General features: G+C 39.8%; 1 long non-coding RNA gene and 1 pseudogene across 2 annotated transcripts in view; one reads left to right on the forward strand and one right to left on the reverse strand.

Moving 5' to 3' along the window:
* The window catches only part of LOC115063634, a 31662-nt gene extending 17815 nt beyond the window's left edge, over window positions 1–13847 (reverse strand). The window contains exon 1 of the long non-coding RNA XR_003843495.1: window positions 13781–13847. This is a non-coding gene — a long non-coding RNA (uncharacterized LOC115063634). The remainder of the gene's footprint in view (window positions 1–13780) is intronic.
* Window positions 6703–7919, forward strand: LOC110319101 (annotated as a pseudogene). The gene has a single exon (XR_002380392.1). The product of XR_002380392.1 is annotated as a peroxiredoxin-6 pseudogene (transcript).
* Window positions 13848–19428: the final 5581 nt, after the last annotated feature.

Raw genomic sequence — 19428 nt, forward strand, 5'->3', positions numbered from 1 at the left:
GAGCTCGTGTCTCTAGTTGCATATGTAGCAGAAGATGGCCTAATCAGCCATCATTGGGAATAGAGGCCCCTTGGTCTTGCAAACTTTATATGACCCAGCACATGGGAAGGCCAGGGCCAAGTAGTGGGAGTGGGTGGGGAGGGGAGCAATGGCGGGGGGGGGCTATAGGGAACTTTCGGGATAGCATTTGAAATGTAAATAAAAATAATAATAATTTAAAAATGAAAAAAAAATAAAAGAACCGTTTTAGATATCACTATCCCAAATCTCAAATTATACTACAGAGCTATAGTAACAAAAACAACATGGCATTGGCACAATCATGGACAATATTTTTCATTTTTTGTGGAGTCTCTCATTGTTCACAGTGTAAAATTCATTGTGACTTGAGAGATATAACTTACTTGCCTATTTGTAGCAAAAACCTTCTCTATTTTAAGTTTCCCTCCTGTATAAACAGGGTTTTATGTGCATCACTCGGCACTCGTTTTAGTCAGGATGCTTAGGCGTGTTTGCTGTGTTGAAAGAGTGCATTGTAGTATCTGATAGAAAATTTGTAAGTGACTGAAATGAGAGCAGTGCTCAACCTCCAAGGCAGAGGTTCTCACCCTTTCTAATGCTGTGACCCTTTAATCGTGTGACCCTTTAATCATATTGTGACTCCAAACCATAAAATTGATTTTGTTGCTATTCATAAGTGTGATTTTGCTATTGTTATGAATCACCATAGAAATATCTGTGTTCTCTGATGGACTTAGGTGACCCACAGGTGGAGAGCCGGTGCTTCAGGGGCTCTTTACGGGTTTTGTTTTCCTACACAAGTAGCTCAGGCTATCTGGGACTGGTTTCCTGTGTCAATCTAGAAAGAGAGTGGGCGAATGTACAATCTGTGTCGTGCTCAGATCCTTCCACAGGAACAATCTATCCTTAATAAATAAGCCTGGCAGCAGAACTGACCGTGGCTTCTAAATATAGAAAAGCAATAAAATCAGGTCCACAGAGATAAACTTCTTAGAATCAAACACCAGGCACTACAAAATGAGTATCAGAAGACTACCAGTTAAAAGCAGAAGAATCTCTATTGATCACTGAAGTAGAGAAAGCTTTCCAACCATGACCTGGAATTCCCAAGTGCTAAAGAACTCCTGTCTGACCATAACCAGAGTTTAAAACGTGTGCCAAAAAAAATGCAGTCAGTTCAAAGGCAGGAATCAAAGCTTACCACTTTTTGCTAACAAAATGTTTATGGAAATTTTAAGTAAAAAGCCTGAAGAATACTCTGAGGAAACAAATTGCTGGTAGAATGCGAAAAACTTTTTTAACAGCTGGTCATTTTAGAATATCTTTAGAAATTATAACTATTTGGAGCTGGAGAGATGCCTCAGCAATTTAGAGTATATACTGCTTTTGCAGGCGACCCAAGTTCGGTTCCCAGGACCCATGTCAGGCAGCTCCCAACCACTAGCTACAGGGGGATCCAATGCCTCTAACTTCTCCAGGCAACCTTACCCTTGTGCACATCCCTACCACACAGAGAGACCGTGGAGATCCACAAAGTTAGAGCTCCTGGGACTGTGAAATATGTGAGCTGCGATCGGCAAGGCAGGAAGGGTGGGGCTTTCTAAGTCTTCTGGGGCTCATATCACATCAGGGTGTGCCCTGGATACAGGATATGAAGCAGAGGATTTATGTTTCTCCTGATTGATTTTGGTCTTAATTTGGTCTAATCTTTCTTTTCTATTCTCCTGTTCTTCCCTACTTTTTAAATTTTTTTGGAGGTTCATAGGTAGGAGTTACCTTAAATGATACAGGATTGTCTGGACTTGGATAATTGAGTAATTCTAAAATTAAGACTATGAAGACTGTGGTGTTGACTAAAGTAAGCTTACATTGCGAGATAAACCTTCGAGAGCCAAGGTATAGTGTTATGTATAGAGGAACGTCTCACAGAGCATCATGTTTTAGGAACTTGGACCCCAGCTGTTGACACTAAGAGTGTTGGATCATAAGGGTGCCAATCTCACCAATGGAGTACTTCATGTCTGAATGAGCTACTGATGGTGGGACCTAGTCGCAGCAGTAGATCATGGTGATCATGTATTTGAAGGGCATATTTTGTCCGTAGATTCTTCTCTCTCTGCTTCATGTCTGCCATAAGGTGGGACACATTCCTTCACCATGTTCTTCTTCCCTGATGCTTCTGCTTTGTCACAGGCCTAAAGGCAATGCAGACAGTCGGCCCTAGGCTGAAGTGAGAGAAGTTTGTTCTCCAAGTTGCTCTCCTCACAAGTTCCATTTTGGCAGAAAGCTGAATAATAGCATGCCTTGTTTAATTAAATTAATCTTTAATTCTATACACATATGCATACATATAATTATCCTTATATATGTAACAATTAATTTATATGTATAACATAATTAATATGTTACATATTAATGTAACATGATATATAACATATAATTAATATAATAATTAATAAGAAACATATGGTTTTTCTTCCTTGTATTTAACAAAAAAGGGTATTCTTTGCTATCAAATCTCACTGAAGCTTTTAGTAATTTATTTAAAGAAATGTTTTATGCTAGTGAAATATGCTTATGGAATATTATGTAATTTTTCATTATTAAAAATAATGGTAGAGTAGATTCTTCCTTTACTCATTCAGGAGAAACAACATTAACTTTAGAGTCATAGGAAGTTGAAATAATTATGGAGCATAGCATTGTATTAGTTGTGTCATTTTCTGTACGAGATTTAACTTCTCTGGAGTTCACAGTCCTTATCTATAAATTGTGAACAGTCCTAGTACTCACCATTATTAAACTGCCTGTCAAATGTTGGAACCATGGGAAACACTCTTGAATGCTAATCTACTGTGTCATCTGTCCCATCTCTCTGCGTTTACTATTCTCTTTCCTACCAGCCCAGTGACTACAGCCCAGACATTCCAGGTTCACCATAAGCCAAGGCGCCAGGCCAATGTTACTGAGTTACCTTACTCTAAGAGATGAGCCGCCTTCCTCCCTGTCTTTGATCCAGTATATTTCCCAAGCTTTCCACATCTGCTACAAGTCTCCTCTGCGAATTGGTAAATGAAGCAGAATGTATCATTTCTGCCAAGATAATTTGCATTTTAATAAGACATAAAATCTACTCCATTAGTCATTAGAGCACTTTTAATCATCATGCAGCATATAATTACTCTGTACCATATAATGAGCCCTTTTTGAACTAATTTGAACCTGACTTGACCAGACTTAGCAACCATCTTATTTAGAGACAAGCTAGGAAATTTTTGGATCATTCCAGAAATTATCTACAAATGAGGGAGAAACTTGAACTAAAATACACTTTCCTGAAATGTACAGCAACACAAAAAATGGGGAAGAACTCTGCTAATTATGTAGGAGCTTTTTTTTTCTTTAATGCTCTAACATAATCTATATTAAGATTTCCAAATTTTAAGCTATCTTTTAGACTTAAAAAAAACAAAAACCTACTTGCATTTACCATATTATGCTTTTAATCTGTTGCTAACTTTAACTTCCTAATGCCTCATATATAATATGTTATCTACATTTTTGGAATTTTTTTGTTTTGAGTATCCTCACTAGAGTCAATGTCAAACTTATCTTTGAGAACTTAATTGTAGGCATTTTGCTTTTTTATATATGAGAGTAAATAGTAGAAGAATTAAATATTCATTGGACTCTAGATTTGACTCATATACTAAACAATCTAAACCTCATGTCTGCTAATGGTTATCTACAAAACCATTAACAACTCTTTTATCCAGAAATCAATGTGAACACACCAATCGCCCACTGAGTCACTGCTTTTTTTATTATTATTATTATACTAGATGTCTAGATTATTAGGGGACTGGTGAATGTATTGGTCTTTTGTAAAGCCATTTTCCATTTTTATTACTCTAGTGACCTAGTAGGATTTGGGCCTTCTTGATAGTTCCCAGAACCCTGTGAAACCTTGTTTCAAATCTCAAATATACACAAAATTTGTGAGGGGCACAGCGTACCCAATCCTTTATTGTAAGGGCCTCCACAAATCCAATATTTGTCCTTCACAGTAAAGGGCACCATGAATCCCCATCCCTAACACAGTGAGGGGCACCATGAACCCCATGCACCCATCCCTAACACAGTGAGGGGCACCATGAACCCCATGCACCCATCCCTAACANCACAGTGAGGGGCACCATGAACCCCATGCACCCATCCCTAACACAGTGAGGGGCACCATGAACCCCATGCACCCATCCCTAACACAGTGAGGGGCTCCATGAACCCCATGCACCCATCCCTAACACAGTGAGGGGCACCATGAACCCCATGCACCCATCCCTAACACAGTGAGGGGCTCCATGAATCCCATGCATCCATCCCTAACACAGTGAGGGGCTCCATGTACCCCATGCACCCATCCCTAACACAGTGAGGGGCTCCATGTACCCCATGCACCCATCCCTAACACAGTGAGGGGCTCCATGACCCACCCTTGGCAGCAAGGGACACAGGCAATCCCACGTGTTCATCCTTCAGTTTCTTCAGTCCCTTTCCTCAACTTAACTCACCTAGTGTCTAGCTGGTTCTCTCTACAGCACATTAACTATATTATTTCATTGTAAACATGTATATTCCTACCTACACATAATGAATCTTTCTAATACCACCACAACATATTATGACAACTGAAAGAATTAACAAGGATTTCTTAACAATAGCAAACATCTAGTGTTTAGAGTTAGTTTCCTCATGAAGACCATAATTTAAAAATAGACCTCATGTTTTCTCCCAGTAAGCCCACAGATTGAAGACAATTTGCACATCTTTTGAGACCCTTATTTGGTAGATTGCTTTTCTCTCTCTTGTTTATTCTAATTACAGCATGTGGCAGGGAAGGCGGGCTGTCTTGTGGAGTACACCATTGCTTATATTTTGCTGATTGTGTGTCCAACATCTTTGCAAGCTCTCTGTATGTCCTGTAGATTCATAGTTGGGTATAGGGGTGCCGAGATATCGTCTGGATATTTTACACAGTAATGGTTTAGCTCATGTTGTTTGCCCCAAGGTTATCTATTTAACATAGATAACATGTATTATCTAGTTGCCTTTTTGTGTGATGTGAGCAGCTATTAACAATCAGTTTTTGGCTTCATTTTTAATCTTTTAATGAGCCAAATTTTTATTTTATTATCTTCTTATTTATTTTCTATTCCATTATTAATAATGTTTGTAGGGCAAGTGCAACCATCATGACACCAGACAGAAAAACTGGTCCGGTGGAGCAGATCAAGAAACCACGGCAATTCTCATAATTGAGAATGGAAGGTGTCTGAATATGCTCCAACCAGACTCCTGTCCTGGAACATGTGACCATGACATCCCACTAAGAGGACCATGACAACTGGTCATAGAGCATAGAGATCAGAGTTCTCCATGCTAATGAGGTCTCTAGGTGGGCTCTGAGGGTTTACCCAATAAACTAACGACATTTGCACCAACTACATAGTAAACATTGCAATGCCATTAAAGAACACAAATTTTAGGAATCTGCTGCTTTTACAGTAAGTAATGTAAGCTTGGGTAACTGAAGATTCCTTTAGAGTTCAACAGCCTTAGGCCCAACTATTAATTTACAGTAAGTATGGTTTTAAAACTGAGTCAGAAGAAAGCTTGAGACTAATTTAGTTAGCATTTGAGAGAAAAGCAACAGGATAGACAAGCTATACATCCTGACAAGTGCCTAGAGGAAAGGAGACAGAGGGAGAGAATGCCACGCATGACTGTTACAACCAATGCTGGCAAGCAACCACACAGTGGAAAAGGAAGCGGCCTTAGAGGAAAATATATGTCAAAAATTAGTCTTCAAGAACTTGTACTAAGCAGTGGTCTCTTTGATATTTAAGTGTGATACGTTTCAATTTTTTTCAAAGTAAGTTATTTTTATAGTCTATAAAGTGGTCATGATTTTGGTCAATTTTTAAAATTTGTTTAAAAGACATTATGATAATAAAATTAAATTTTAGGATCATAACCAACTAGTTCTGTTTCTTTGAAAAATGCTCTAACATTTTGCTCTTTTGCATGACTCTTAAAAAAGAAAAAAAAAAAAAAAAAAAAAGTGTGGCCATCCTGGTGTGACAGGAGCTTGGATACCTCCGTAGCATCTAACATAGCTGGCCAAGCTAGAAGTTCACAGCTCCTGTTAGATCTGTAAGAAAAGTGAGGCCATAGGGCAAGGAAGACGAGAATCACAACTCACCATACCAGGAAGTCACAGGCAGAAATCTTCATGGAGGCCAGCATTTGAGGGAGAAAACTAACACTGTAATTGCTAGAAAGTCAATGTGGACATGTCCAGGAACAGAAACTCATTAAAATTAAAGTTTTTAATTTTGGATCATCTCTGTGCTGGGTCAGATTTTCAAGACCATCAGTTGTTCCTCATCCACCCTATCTGTACTTCCAAGACAGCAAGGTTCGTGGAGATAACTTTGGGTTTTTGTTGTTTTTTGTTTGTTTGTTTTGTTTTTTTACTTTATTTTATGTGATTGGGTCATTTGTCTGCATGTATGTCTGCAACACATGGGTACCTGATACCACCCTTAGAGACCAGAAAAGGGAATAGAATCCTCTCAAACTGGAGTTACAGACCGTTGGGGAGTGTGAGGGGGAGGGCGCAAGTTTGCAACGTGCTCAAGTTAAGATGGTAAACACTGAGATGAATTGGTAACTACGAAGCAGAAGCCACCATGATCCGACTCGACGGTGATCAACAGACACTCCTCCGGACAACTGCTTGTGGATGTACACACGGCAGGGACTAGTAAATGTAATGAAATTCTAAATTTATTTTTCAATACTGTTCTATAGCAGATATTACCAAGATATTAAGAAGACAAGCCAAAAAAAATGGATAGGAAAAAATGCAAAAGACGTTGAGAATAGTTATCTAAAATCTATAAGTAATTCTTAAAAGTCAACAATAAGAAAACGAATAATTGGCTCACTGCTGCAGCCGTGCCTCCTTGTTCTCAGCGTCACCACTGCCGCCATGCCAGGAGGGTTGCTTCTCGGGGAAGAGGCCCCCGACTTTGAGGCCGATACCACCATCGGCCGCATCCGCTTCCACGATTTCCTGGGAGATTCATGGGGCATTCTCTTTTCCCACCCACAGGACTTTACCCCTGTGTGCACCACAGAACTTGGCAGAGCTGCAAAGCTGGCGCCAGAGTTTGCCAAGAGGAATGTTAAGTTGATTGCTCTTTCAGTAGACAGTGTTGAGGACCATCTTGCCTGGAGCAAGGATATCAATGCTTACAATGGTGCACCACCCAGAGAAAAGTTGCCATTTCCCATCATTGATGATAAGGACAGGGACATTTCCATCCTTTTGCGCATGTTGGATCCAGCAGAGAAGGATGCTGACGGCATGCCTGTGACGGCCCGTGTGGTGTTCGTTTTTGGCCCTGACAAGAAACTAAAGATGTCTATCCTCTACCCTAACACCACAGGCAGGAACTTTGATGAAATTCTCAGAGTGATTGACTCTCTCCAGCTGACAGAAACAAAGCCTGTTGCCACCCCAGTTGATTGGGAGGTGGGAGAGAGAGTGATGGTCCTTCCTGACCTCTCCGAAGAGGAAGCCAAACGATGTTTCCCTAAAGGAGTCTTCACCAAAGAGCTCCCGTCTGGCAAAAATTACCTCCGTTATACACCCCAGCCTTAAGTCTTTGCAGGAATTGGGGCTGCATCTGCGCGCCCAGCACTGGGATTTGAAGTAAGCTGACAGCAGTGGGTCTTTGCAGCAGTTCCGTAGAAAGATGGTGGCATGATCACAGCGGGTCCTATAAATCGCTCGCTATACTATTGGGTCATTAAATGGAAATGGCACCAAACCTTCTCTGTGCCTCTCTTTACTCTGCGCCTTCGCCAGCATTCTGCCCCTCCGCCTATCACAGCGCCATGCTGACTGGTTTTCTTTGAAAGAATTATGTACTGAAGATTCCTTAGGTCTCTGCAGGGTCTGTGATCAACAAGGCAGTGTCAGTGTGGGCTCCGTGCTAGAATGATTAAACACCTTTTGTAGCTTTCCTAACTGAATCTTCTGTTACCCATTTTGGAGAGCACTAACATGGGGAGAAACTTTCGATTCTGTATTTTTAGTAAATAAAGTGGGAACAGCCGGGGGAAATTCTTACAGGGAATCCATTGTAAGTTTCTATCAAAGTGGGCTCAGAAAGCCTTTCGCCTCCCAAGAGTGCGCATGTACCTCCTGGAGTTTCTACATCTGCTCTCTGGTGATGTCTGCATGTGAGAGCACCTTATAAAAGATGGGCGGTGACAATGTTTTACCACTCAGTGTCCTAGTAGTGAGTGGCCATTTCTGAATTCTGCTTTTTGGGGTTCAACAAATAAAATCCTGATCAGAAAAAAAAAAGAAAAGAAAAGAAAAGAAAACCAATAATCCAACTTTAGAGAGGTCCATAATCATTAACAGATATGTCACCAAAGAAGACATTCAAGTGAAACACAAACGTACAAAATGTTACAGATGCTGTGCTATTGGGGTGTCAGACTTTGTGGTAAGCACTTTTATCCACCCAACCATTCTGTTTGCCTGCTGTTGTCAAAGGAAAAAAAAACATCTTTATGGCCTTAAAAGCAATAAGTATGTTTTTTTATGGGAAGAAAGTGATTCTCTGCCTCTTAATAAAAATTATCATACAAAAAAATAATCCTTAGGCTCTTGAGCTCTGAAGTTAGGATCTTGGGAATCTATTTTATTGTTTATATGTTTGTGTATAAAAAGGTAAGAAATCTGAAATAGCAAACACTGGTACATTAGCAAAATGATATTTACACTAGCATTTTTATTTATATTAGCAAAGAAAAATTCAAGCAAGTTCAAAATCTGTAAGACACTATAGAACAACTAGTTAAACCATATAGATTCATTGAGTGAAATATATGCATGTGTATTATAGAATTATTGGGCACTTATTTATAAAGATTAAAACATCTGGGATGTGTTGTAGTTTTAAATGGAAAGCAGAAAGATAATTTTTCAATATTCTTATAGATGTGAAAAAACTAAAGAATAAGCAGAAAAATCTAACAGCAATATATGGAGAAAATGAATATAATTTTTTTGCTTTTCTATCTTTTCTTTTATCACTTATTCTAATCATGGAAATGTTGCTTTTTCAGAGCCAATATTTTCAAAGAATGATTACACAACTTACCCCATCACCCAGGCAAAAGAAGGAGACTTCCTGGCTACAACTTTATAGTCCCTTAAAGGCTAACCTTAATAGTTACCAACTGATTCCATCTCTAAATACACTCATGCAGGAGAATGTGAGAACACAATGTGTTTGGCATTGAGACTTCTTGTTTGCAAGGAATATAGACATTTGGTAATGCCAATCAACTAGATGGAGGATCAGGAAAATTGGACATGCCCGCCAGGTCTTCACAGTTATTAGAGAGGAAATGTCATCCCTAGAGTATATAAGAAAAGACCAGAACTTTTATTCAGCAAAATTAATCGGCCCAGAAATGCTTAGATAATTCTTGTTGTTGTGTTTTATTTCAATATAACTTTTTATTTTATTTTATTTTTCATTGTATGTATATCTGTGTGGGGATGTGTGTATTCTAGGACAAGTACCTATGGAGGCCCAAACAGGATGTCAGATCACTTGGAGCTGGAGCTATAGCAGGTCGTGAGCCACCTGACATGAGTTCTGGGAATAGAACCTGGGTCCTCGGAAAGAGCGGAAAGAGATTTTGATCACTGAACCTTCTCTCCAGATCCCAAGAATGTATATATATTAAGGAAACAGCTAAATTTGTGTTCCAAATTCTAGGTTCCTCTTTAAAACGCCAATATAGATTTTAAATTATGAGGAAAAATTCAGTGTGTGTCTGAATAATTGAATTGCAAATGTATTTATTGGGCACTTGTGATACACGAAGCTTTGTACCACTTCCAGTGAAAGAAGCAACAATAAGTGGTGGGTATTTGTTCTCGCTATTACAGTCCAATGAGAGAGCAGACATGTACCAGACTCACACCATGAAAAGTCTGCAATGAATTAATATAAGGGTCCAGAGCAAATAGGGACATATTGCCGGATTCATTATAATTATAGGAGCTATGAAGACAACCTTTTATAAGGTAATTATAAGTAATAGATATTAAATTAAATATTCTATTACTTTCAATTCACGTGTCATCTTGATTTTCTGGTTAAATTTAATATTACCTGTTTATTAAGAGAATGGGTGGGGTTATCTCCCATTCCGTTGATGTGAGCAGACTACATTCAAGTTCTTTCACATCAGAAATAAAATTAATATGTTAAAAACAGAGAAATGCATTTGCTCACTTTGGATTTGTGTAGATTATCTCATCTTCCTTCCAATCTTTCAAACAGGAAAATCATACAGCACTTTCTATAAGAATAACCATAAATTTTAAGGCTTTAGTTATAAAGACAAATAGAGATGAAACTGTATGGCATGAACTTGTCCGTATACTTAAGTGGAATTGAACCCGCCAAATTAATCTCAGTGGCTTAATATGTAAGACAATTTATTTTACCAAAGACTGTGGGGATATTATCCAACAAGGTCTTGCTTAGTGGTTTTAAGACATACCCATCCTATGACCCAGATCTGTGAGAATTTTTAACTCTCTTTTCATAAATGATCTGAATTATAATCAGAGATATTTTAGTTTGCAGAATTCTGACCTTTTGAGACTTGTGAAAATAAAAGAGAAAAAAGCAGGTCTGCTTTTTCTGAAATATAAATTGAACTGAGTATACCAGGAACATTAAGTAGAAATGTATGTAACAACTTTATGACTTTCTCCTGAAACAATGTTAAACACATATCATGGTCCAGAATCTCCCACTGAAAAACCTTTAGGAAAGAAAAATGTCACAAAATGAATGGAAAGCTCACATGGGCTCAGAACTAACCAAGCTAGCCCAGGGCTCCCAGCATCACTGACAAGCTGTGTCTTTTCACACAAAGCATTTCATATTTCACGCCTCTCAAAACTAGGTTGCCTTGTTCATACAGTGGGCAGGTGGTCTGTACTTCTGAAGAATATAAAGAATAAGCATAAAATGTATAAAGTACCAAATAGAATGTCACCCTTGAGAGTATGTCTAAGTAATATATTTCTGGCTATGGTCAGGCTTCTGCCCTGCTTGCATAACTGTAGGTTTACAGAAGAATACTATGTCCTGGAATTAATGAGAAATTAATATTGTGCAAGCATGAGAACCTGAATTTAGAATCCCAGCTTTCACATAGATGCCAACATGTCCCCAGCACTGTTGCAGGGCCTGAGAGAAGCAGAAACGAGCAGCTTCTGACGGCTTGGTGGTCTGTCAGTCTATTTGAAACTGCAAGTGCAGAGCTCAGTGAAAAACCCCATCTCAATAAAAGGCAGACACCCACAACTCCCCCAAACACCACCAACCAAGTCTTAAGCATTCAAATGTCTGCTATTTCTCATTCAAACCATTACACTCCACTTCCCGGCCCCTACTCCACTCCCTAATCCTACCCTGGTGCAAAGTACATTTAGCCCAATTTTGAAAATCCTCATACTCTTCCATAGTCTGAATAGTGTTTAAAATCCACATTCTCTATTCGAGGTGATCTTTAACTGTGACCACCTGTTACAATCAAAAAGGGAAAGTACATGCTTCTAAAGGCATACAATACAAATTAGTTGCATCTTCCTTTCTGATCAAATAACCTTTATGATTCTTCTACAACTCTTTCAGCGTAAATGTATGCATATTCAGGAGAGGATTAAGTTGGAAGAACGCTGAGACATTTCTTTTGTGGAACTTGTATTGGTCAGTAAGCTCTATCCCTAATCTTTGAGAGTCTGCTACTTCCTGGGCAAGCCAATGGTCCTCAAAGGTCACCATACTCCTTGTTGGTCCCCTCTTCTGCTGCCCTCTGGCATAACTCTTCAAGTCTAGAGTGAGCTCTGGTCAATCAGAGGTTGGTGGCAGGAGATCTTGGCAAGGGGAATGCCTACCTAGAATATGTGGGGGAAACAAGATCCTAGCATGGTGGGAAGGAGGAGGCCTAATCTGAAAGATAGGAATCCTGGAGAAGCCAGGAGATCTGGCAGCACTTGGAAGCTGGATCCCGAAAGAGCTGGCTGGCTTACAGGGTGAAGCAGAGCAACACCTATCTATCCATTGGGTTGTCTATTGGGTGGGGAGAAGCAGAGCCTAGCTGATGGCTCCAGATCAGGGCATTGGGAGTCTAAGGAGGTAATAAGGCTAGGGGTAAGGAAAAGCAGGGCCTGCTTACTGACTCAAGGAAAGGCAGTCCAGGAAGAGCCTTGTCTTTGAGCCTTTGAGATGTGAAGAACTAAACTGTCTGGGAAGTCTGAGAGGCGTGGGGTAAGCCTTGGGGATTAGAAGGAACAAACCCAACTAGCAGTGTGGCGAAGAAGAGCCTCTGCATACAGTTACTATTTTTTAAAACAAAAAAAAAAATTCAATTTGTAGATATCGCTAATTAATAAACAAAAAGGATTTGTTAAAACATTTTTTTACAAGGAATAGATTAGGTCTTTGGGATATAAATTCAACATTAATAGGGCTAAGGGTTAAAAGGAAAAATCACGACAGTAGAACTAAGTCATATTAAAACTATAGATTATTAATTTTATTATCATGAATGCTTGCTTTAAATAATCCACTGCTAGAAGATGGCCTAATCGGCCATCACTGGGAAGAGAGGCCCCTTGGTCTTGCAAACTTTATATGACCCAGCACAAGGGAAGGCCTGGGCCAAGTAGTGGNTAGCATTTGAAATGTAAATAAAGAAAATAATAATTAAAAAAATTAAAAAAAAATAATCCACTGCTAGAAACAAGAAATGTCACCTTTCATAGTTACACAAAGAGAAATTTTACTTCCAAATGTGAATAACATGTAAATCAAAACCTTTTGAAAAGTGAACAGGGTAGAAGTTTGGAGCAAAATGGGAGCTGTTGGCCATTAGATACAACAAGGTCAAAGGAAGCCATCATCGGGTTCCTGTTCAGGCAGGAACAGTGGCACAGTGTTAAAGGCTGGAAAAGCCCTTCATCCTCGACTCCCTCGAACCCCATCTTCCCCTCTGCTGGCGGACAGGACTCCTACTTTCATGTAGAATCTTCATTCAACATTGACTTTTCGGTGTGTTAGTCTATGCTTAAGACTTTCATTTCATATTAGCTTTGACTTTATTGATCTGGCAACAGCACATTCAGTCCTGCTTCATGTTTTATAATGTTGAGGAAGGAGACAACGGTGAGATCAGGAAGATGGCTCAACACATAAGATCACTTGCTATGCAATCAAAAAGACCTAAACTCAGATCCCCAGCGCCGGTATAAAAAGCCACCCATGGTCATGCTCGCCTGTACCCCTAGTGCTGTGGGTTAGGTCTGTGGGATAGAGAGGGTCACGGAAACAAGAAGATCACAGAAACCTGCTGGTCACCATCCCAGTCACAGATTCCGTAAGAAACTCTGTCTCAAGGAACCAAGAAATAGAATGATAAAGCCGTTATTCTCTGGCTTCCATTCACGTGTCTATGAACATGCAGGATTAATAAAATAAAATGTCAAGGAAGGGTAGGCCATTGGAAATGATACTTAAAAAGAAATTGCTTTATACAAAAAAAAAGAAAAGAAAAAAGAAAAAAAAGAAAAAAAAGAACTCACCAAGAAAGGAAATCCATGACAGGATCAGATGAAATGAGGAAGGTATTCTAAGGCTGCTAAAGTAAACTTCTCTGGTAGAAACGACAACAACAGGGGCAGCCAGGGGCTTTGATCCAGTTTTTATAACCTACCCATTTTCTTGTTTATCATCTTGTTCTGACCACACAGTATTAAAGCACATGACTGCTAAAGCAAGCAGAAGTTGCAAAAGACAAACAGAGGTTCACTCTCATCCAAAGTCTGCTAAATCAAAGACCAATTGTATGCGAGCAGTACGCGGAAGCCTGGCCTCTCCATCAAAATTGATTTCTCAGAAGTAGGAACAATGGAACATTCAGAATAAGCTCTGATTACCTATGTGTCCCCAGCGTTTGTGGTAAAGAAATAATTTCAAGTTTCTTCTTTAAGCAGAATGAAGAAAAACAAGAGTAACTTAGTAATGACTATCTGATATATAACATATTATATATCTGATATATAACATATTCTGATTATGCCAGGCACTGTTCCCACTCATTTCATTTCTATAATAATCCAGTACCCTTTATGTCCCACAACAAACCTGGGGAAAGGTGCTAGATTATCCCCTTTGAGATTTAAACCCATGGGCCAAAGAAGAAGCACAATAAAAATCAGGAAATATTTACTTTGTATAAGTAAAAACAGATGAGAAGTTTCTGGAAGAGTGTTTAGAAACATGTGTGCTAGAAAAGAAGGAGTATCTCAAATTAATTTCTTAAACTTCTTAAGTAGTAAAACTTTAAAAGAAGATCAGTTAATCCCAATAAAATCAGAGACCAGCCTAATATTTGTTTTCCTCCAGATACATTCCTGCGCCTAATTTTCTGAATTGTTAAATGACCTCTAAGAACAGATCCTTGAGGACATAGAGATAAGGCGTGTGTAGCATTAGGCAGGTAAAGCCAGTCAGCCAATAGGGTGGTGAGGTTAACTTCCTCGGGGACCTGTTCAAGCACACCCCACATTCTGCAACTAATATGGTGTATGGAACAGACATCAGGTCTGTACTAGGAGGCCCAGACTTTTTACTGTATGTCTAGAGCAGTGGTTCTCAACTTTCCTAATGCTGTGACCCTTTAACATAGTTCCTCATGTTGCGGTAACTCCCAACCATAACTATTTTTGCTATTTCATAACTAATTTTGCTACTGTTGTGGATCATAAGATATGATTGCAGGATATGCAATCTGATATGTATGATATCTGATATGTGACCCCACAGGGATTATAATGCACAGGTTGATAACCATTGGCATAGAATGACTTGTTAGTAATCACAAGAATAGAGTGGCCCTCTTTCAAAACTTGGTGTGTCTCCTTCCTACCCTGCATAATCTTCTAAAGGTCAGTGTGATTGCTAAACAGGAACATGACATTATCAAATAAGGAACACAGATACCTTTACAAACAAGAGAACTGATTGACATCATTTTAGTTAAAGGAAATGTTGCAGGCAACATCTTCCAAAACTGTTAGAAGGAAACTGACCACATGACATGAGAAGTTACTGTGGAGAAGAATACAAAGTAGATTCCAACAGGATATGCTTCAGGTATGTTGTTGGAAGAACAGTTTAGGAGACTACAAGGAGAATGAAGGTCTAAGGTATGTATGAACAGAGGTTTCCATTCATTCCTTTTGATTATCTGGTAGTCTGCTAAGAGTGTGCCCCATCCCTAAGAAAGTGCCCCATCTACAGGAAAATAATCAAGGACACTATTCATACATTTCTCTCATAAATAAAAAAAAAACTTTAAAGTATTGTTGGTCACCTGAAGCCATCTGAACAAATTATGAATTCTTGGTTCTTCAACCAATATGCTCATGTTCCACTTGCTCTGGAACTAATAACTGTGCTTCATGAAAGGCACTACTCTGTGTTTAATGTTAACCCATTGAGTGTAGAGGAGTGTCACGCTGAGGAGCTATAGTGTGTGTGTGTGACCACAGAGGGAACAGGAGGAGTGGCAGTGATTGTCACACGTCATCTCAGGCATTACTTGATTTGGTGTTTATGAGAGCCATCAGCTACCTCTGCGCCCTGTCATCTTCTGCGCGGCTTGTCTCCTCAAATGTGACATGGAAGCAGTCAAACCCAGAGGGGGGAAAAAAAGATAACACCCTTCAGTCCTCCTCCTCCTCCTCCTCCTCCTCCTCCTCTTCCTTCTCCTCTTCCTTCTCCTCTTTCTCCTCCTCCTCCTCCTCCTTTTATCTATTTCAAGTTGCCAAATTCATCACCCCTTTCCTGAAAATCAAAAGCAAACTCCTGAACACACAGAAAACTTCAACTTGCAGTGCCTCCACCTCTCCTCAATTCCCAACTCTTCTCTCAGCACATCAACATACAACTGCCATCTCTATGGTTTACTTGCTTATCTCCCAAATTCTAACTACCTGTCTCTAGATTCTACTTCTTATTTGGTTGGTTGGTTGGTTGGTTGGTTGGTTAGTTGGTTGGTTAGTTCTATTGTGACATGGTTTCTCTGTGTAGCCCTAGCTGTCCTGGTATTCACCAGGTAACTTACCATTTGGTCAACTGTAGACCAAGCCAACCTAGAATTCACACGGATCCACCTGCCTCTGAGCTTAAATTGTGTGCCACCACCGCCCAGCTAGAGATTCTACTTCTTAATACATAACTAAGGCTCTAAGTCTTAGTATGTAACTACTACTGATCTCTGGCACAACAGTTAGACTTGCACTTCCTTCTACTTCTTTATTTGTCCCTTGATCCTTACACCTTTAGCAACTTTTGTTTCTTTCTATTGCCCCATTTTTTTTTCCTTTTACCTGAATGAACACTTTTCTGGAGAGTGTTCTCTTCTGATTTATGAAAGATCCCCATAGCCAGTATCCATCTTTGCTATACCCATGCATGAATCCACCATGCCATATCCATGCATGTATCCACCTTTGCCATATCCATGTGTAAGACCCCGACCCTCAGTCAGTGGTACTTACTTGAGATTCCCCCGAGTGAGACACCAAGATGCAGATCGATGCAAAAGCAAGAGGTTTATTTTCTGGCTCGTTGGAGTCGACCTTCAATTAGTCCCTCGAGGCAAGTTACTAAGAAGGTGACCCCAAATGGCTATTAAAAAGAGTTTTTATACTTTTATGGGCACAGGTTACATCAGCAAGGTTACAGTTCAATTGGCTAAGCATATTAACCTTTAAATCTATTGGCTAGCAAGCATGACACACATTTGAACTCTACCAGGTGACTATCAGTCAGTACATTCTGAGAATGTTTTTATTCAAGAATGGTCCTATGGGTGGAGAATGGAACTTTGCCTAGCCTTGAGTCCAGGTGGAAGGCAAAAGCTGTAAGGAGGGTGTGGGACTAGAAAACCCCTTAGGGTCCTTCACATGCATGTATCCACCATGCCATATTCATGCATGTATCCACCATGCCGTATCCATGCATGTATCTGCCTTTGTCATATCCATGCCTGTATCTGCCTTTGTCATATCCATGCCTGTATCTGCCTTTGTCATATCCAGGCCTGTATCTGCCTTTGCCATATCCATGCATATATCCACCATACCATATCCATGCATGTATCCACCATGCCACATTCATGCATGTATTCACCTTTGCCATATACAAGGACTGAGTCTTTACTAGGCTGGTGAGAAAATAAAGAAAAGGCAAACATAGGCAGACATACAGCAGGCAGGCAGATAGACAGAAAAGCTAGGGGTCAGGTGGACTGTGGTCTCTGATGCAGAAGCTGCAGCGTCCTGGAAGCTCAGCATGAATAATTTATACGGTTGAACTGAGAGACAGGGTTATTACATACAACTAAACAGGGAAGTGAGCTATTGTACACAGATAAACAAGGAGGCAAGGATTGTGATATGTGGCTGAATATTAGCTAATCTCTGTGGGGACACAAAATCTTCAGGCTTCGATCATGAGGTTGGAGGAGTTGTGGTGGACATTTTCTGCACATTCTATCAACATTTACACATGGACCAGAGGAAGGCTTTGCCATGTCTCTAAGCCTCACCATTTCCTCCATGGGTATGAGGCTCAGGAGTCCTTGCCATGGCTATGCCTATCTATGTCAACAGTACATTCACTCGAGACCACACTCAGCCAGGGCTTTCTCTGCTCCCTACAAAGAATTGTTGGAGAGACAATGCTATTTACTTCTGGGGTATCCAGATATCCTCTTAAACCTGTAGGTCACAACCATGTTGGGGTCAAATGACCCTTTCACAATGGTTGCCTAAGACGATTGGAAAACACAGATATTTACATTATAATTCATAACAGTAGCAAAATTACAGTTATGGAATAACAATGAATATAATTTTGTGATTGAAGGCCACCATAGCATAAGGAACTGTATTAAAGGGTCACAGAATTAGGAAGGCTGAGAACTTAGGCCATCCTTAAGTTTCTCTTTCCTTCTCTTCTTTCAGCATTAGGGAGCTGACACAATATCAGTAGCTGTGTAGTCAGGGTTTGACACTGAGCTATCCTTATTACCAGGCTTATACGGAAGCCCATTTCCAAAGCAGCTTTAACCATGGGAGTGTTCCATATGACTGCATCTTCTGAAGAACTAATGCCAAATCCAAAATACAGTTGTGGCGCATCATTTTCTTCTCCTGGAGTGTTTGAATTTGGCAACAGCTGTTTAAGAAGGAGAGGATATCTAGCTTGAATCTCATCAACAAACTCCTGTCCTTTCATGCATATTAAGAACTCACACTTTGGAAATTATCTGGCATGTTCTATTCATGGGTCATGTCCAGATTCCCAACACCTGAAGCCACCATCTTAACAAAAACGTTTGACATCATCAGTGCAATCTACAGAATAAAATCTAGCACTCGAAGCTTCTTGGACTAAACTGTAGCCATAGCTGGCTAGTACGTGAACATTCTTCTCATTTGAGCCGAATGTGACTACATACTCAGATCTGAAATACTACCTGTGGCAGTTTCAATAGGAATGGTGCCCACAGATTCATGCATAGGGAGTGGCACTATTAGGAGGCACGGTCTTGTTGGAAGAAGTGCGTCACTGTGGAGGTGGGGTTTGAGGTCTCCTATGGTCAAGCTGCCCAGTGTGGCACAAAGTCTCATTCTGCTGCCTACGGATCAAGATGGAGAACTTTTCCAGGCTCCTCCAGCACCATGTCTGCCTACATGCTGTCATGCTTTTCCCACTGTGACGATAATGGACTAAACTTCTGAAACTGTAAGCCAGCCACAGTTAAATATTTTCCTTTAGAAGAGTGGCCATGGTCACAGTGTCTCTTCACAGGAAAAAAAAAAAATCCCTAAGACACTACCCCAGCATTTTTTTTTGAGGATTTACTTTTGTTTATTTGTTCCTGGACAAAACAAGCAAAGAAAAACAAGACATTTCTTCTGCTTAGCCTTTTCATGCTGTAGACAGCTGTTAAGTTAATTTTTTCTGGAGTTGTCTCTGTCCTTATGCCTGACTGGACCATGCTAATCTCTCATTAGGGGTGATGAGACAAGAAGAAAAAGGTTCTTTGCTCCTGGCATCCACAGGGTGGGAGAGGGAAGTTTCTTCTTTGACTCATACTTTCTTTTTTTTATGAATAATTTCTTTTATTATTATTATTATTATTATTATTATTATT

This window comes from Mus pahari, chromosome 3 (genome assembly GCF_900095145.1).
Source record: "Mus pahari chromosome 3, PAHARI_EIJ_v1.1, whole genome shotgun sequence".
Lineage (NCBI taxonomy): Eukaryota > Metazoa > Chordata > Mammalia > Rodentia > Muridae > Mus > Mus pahari.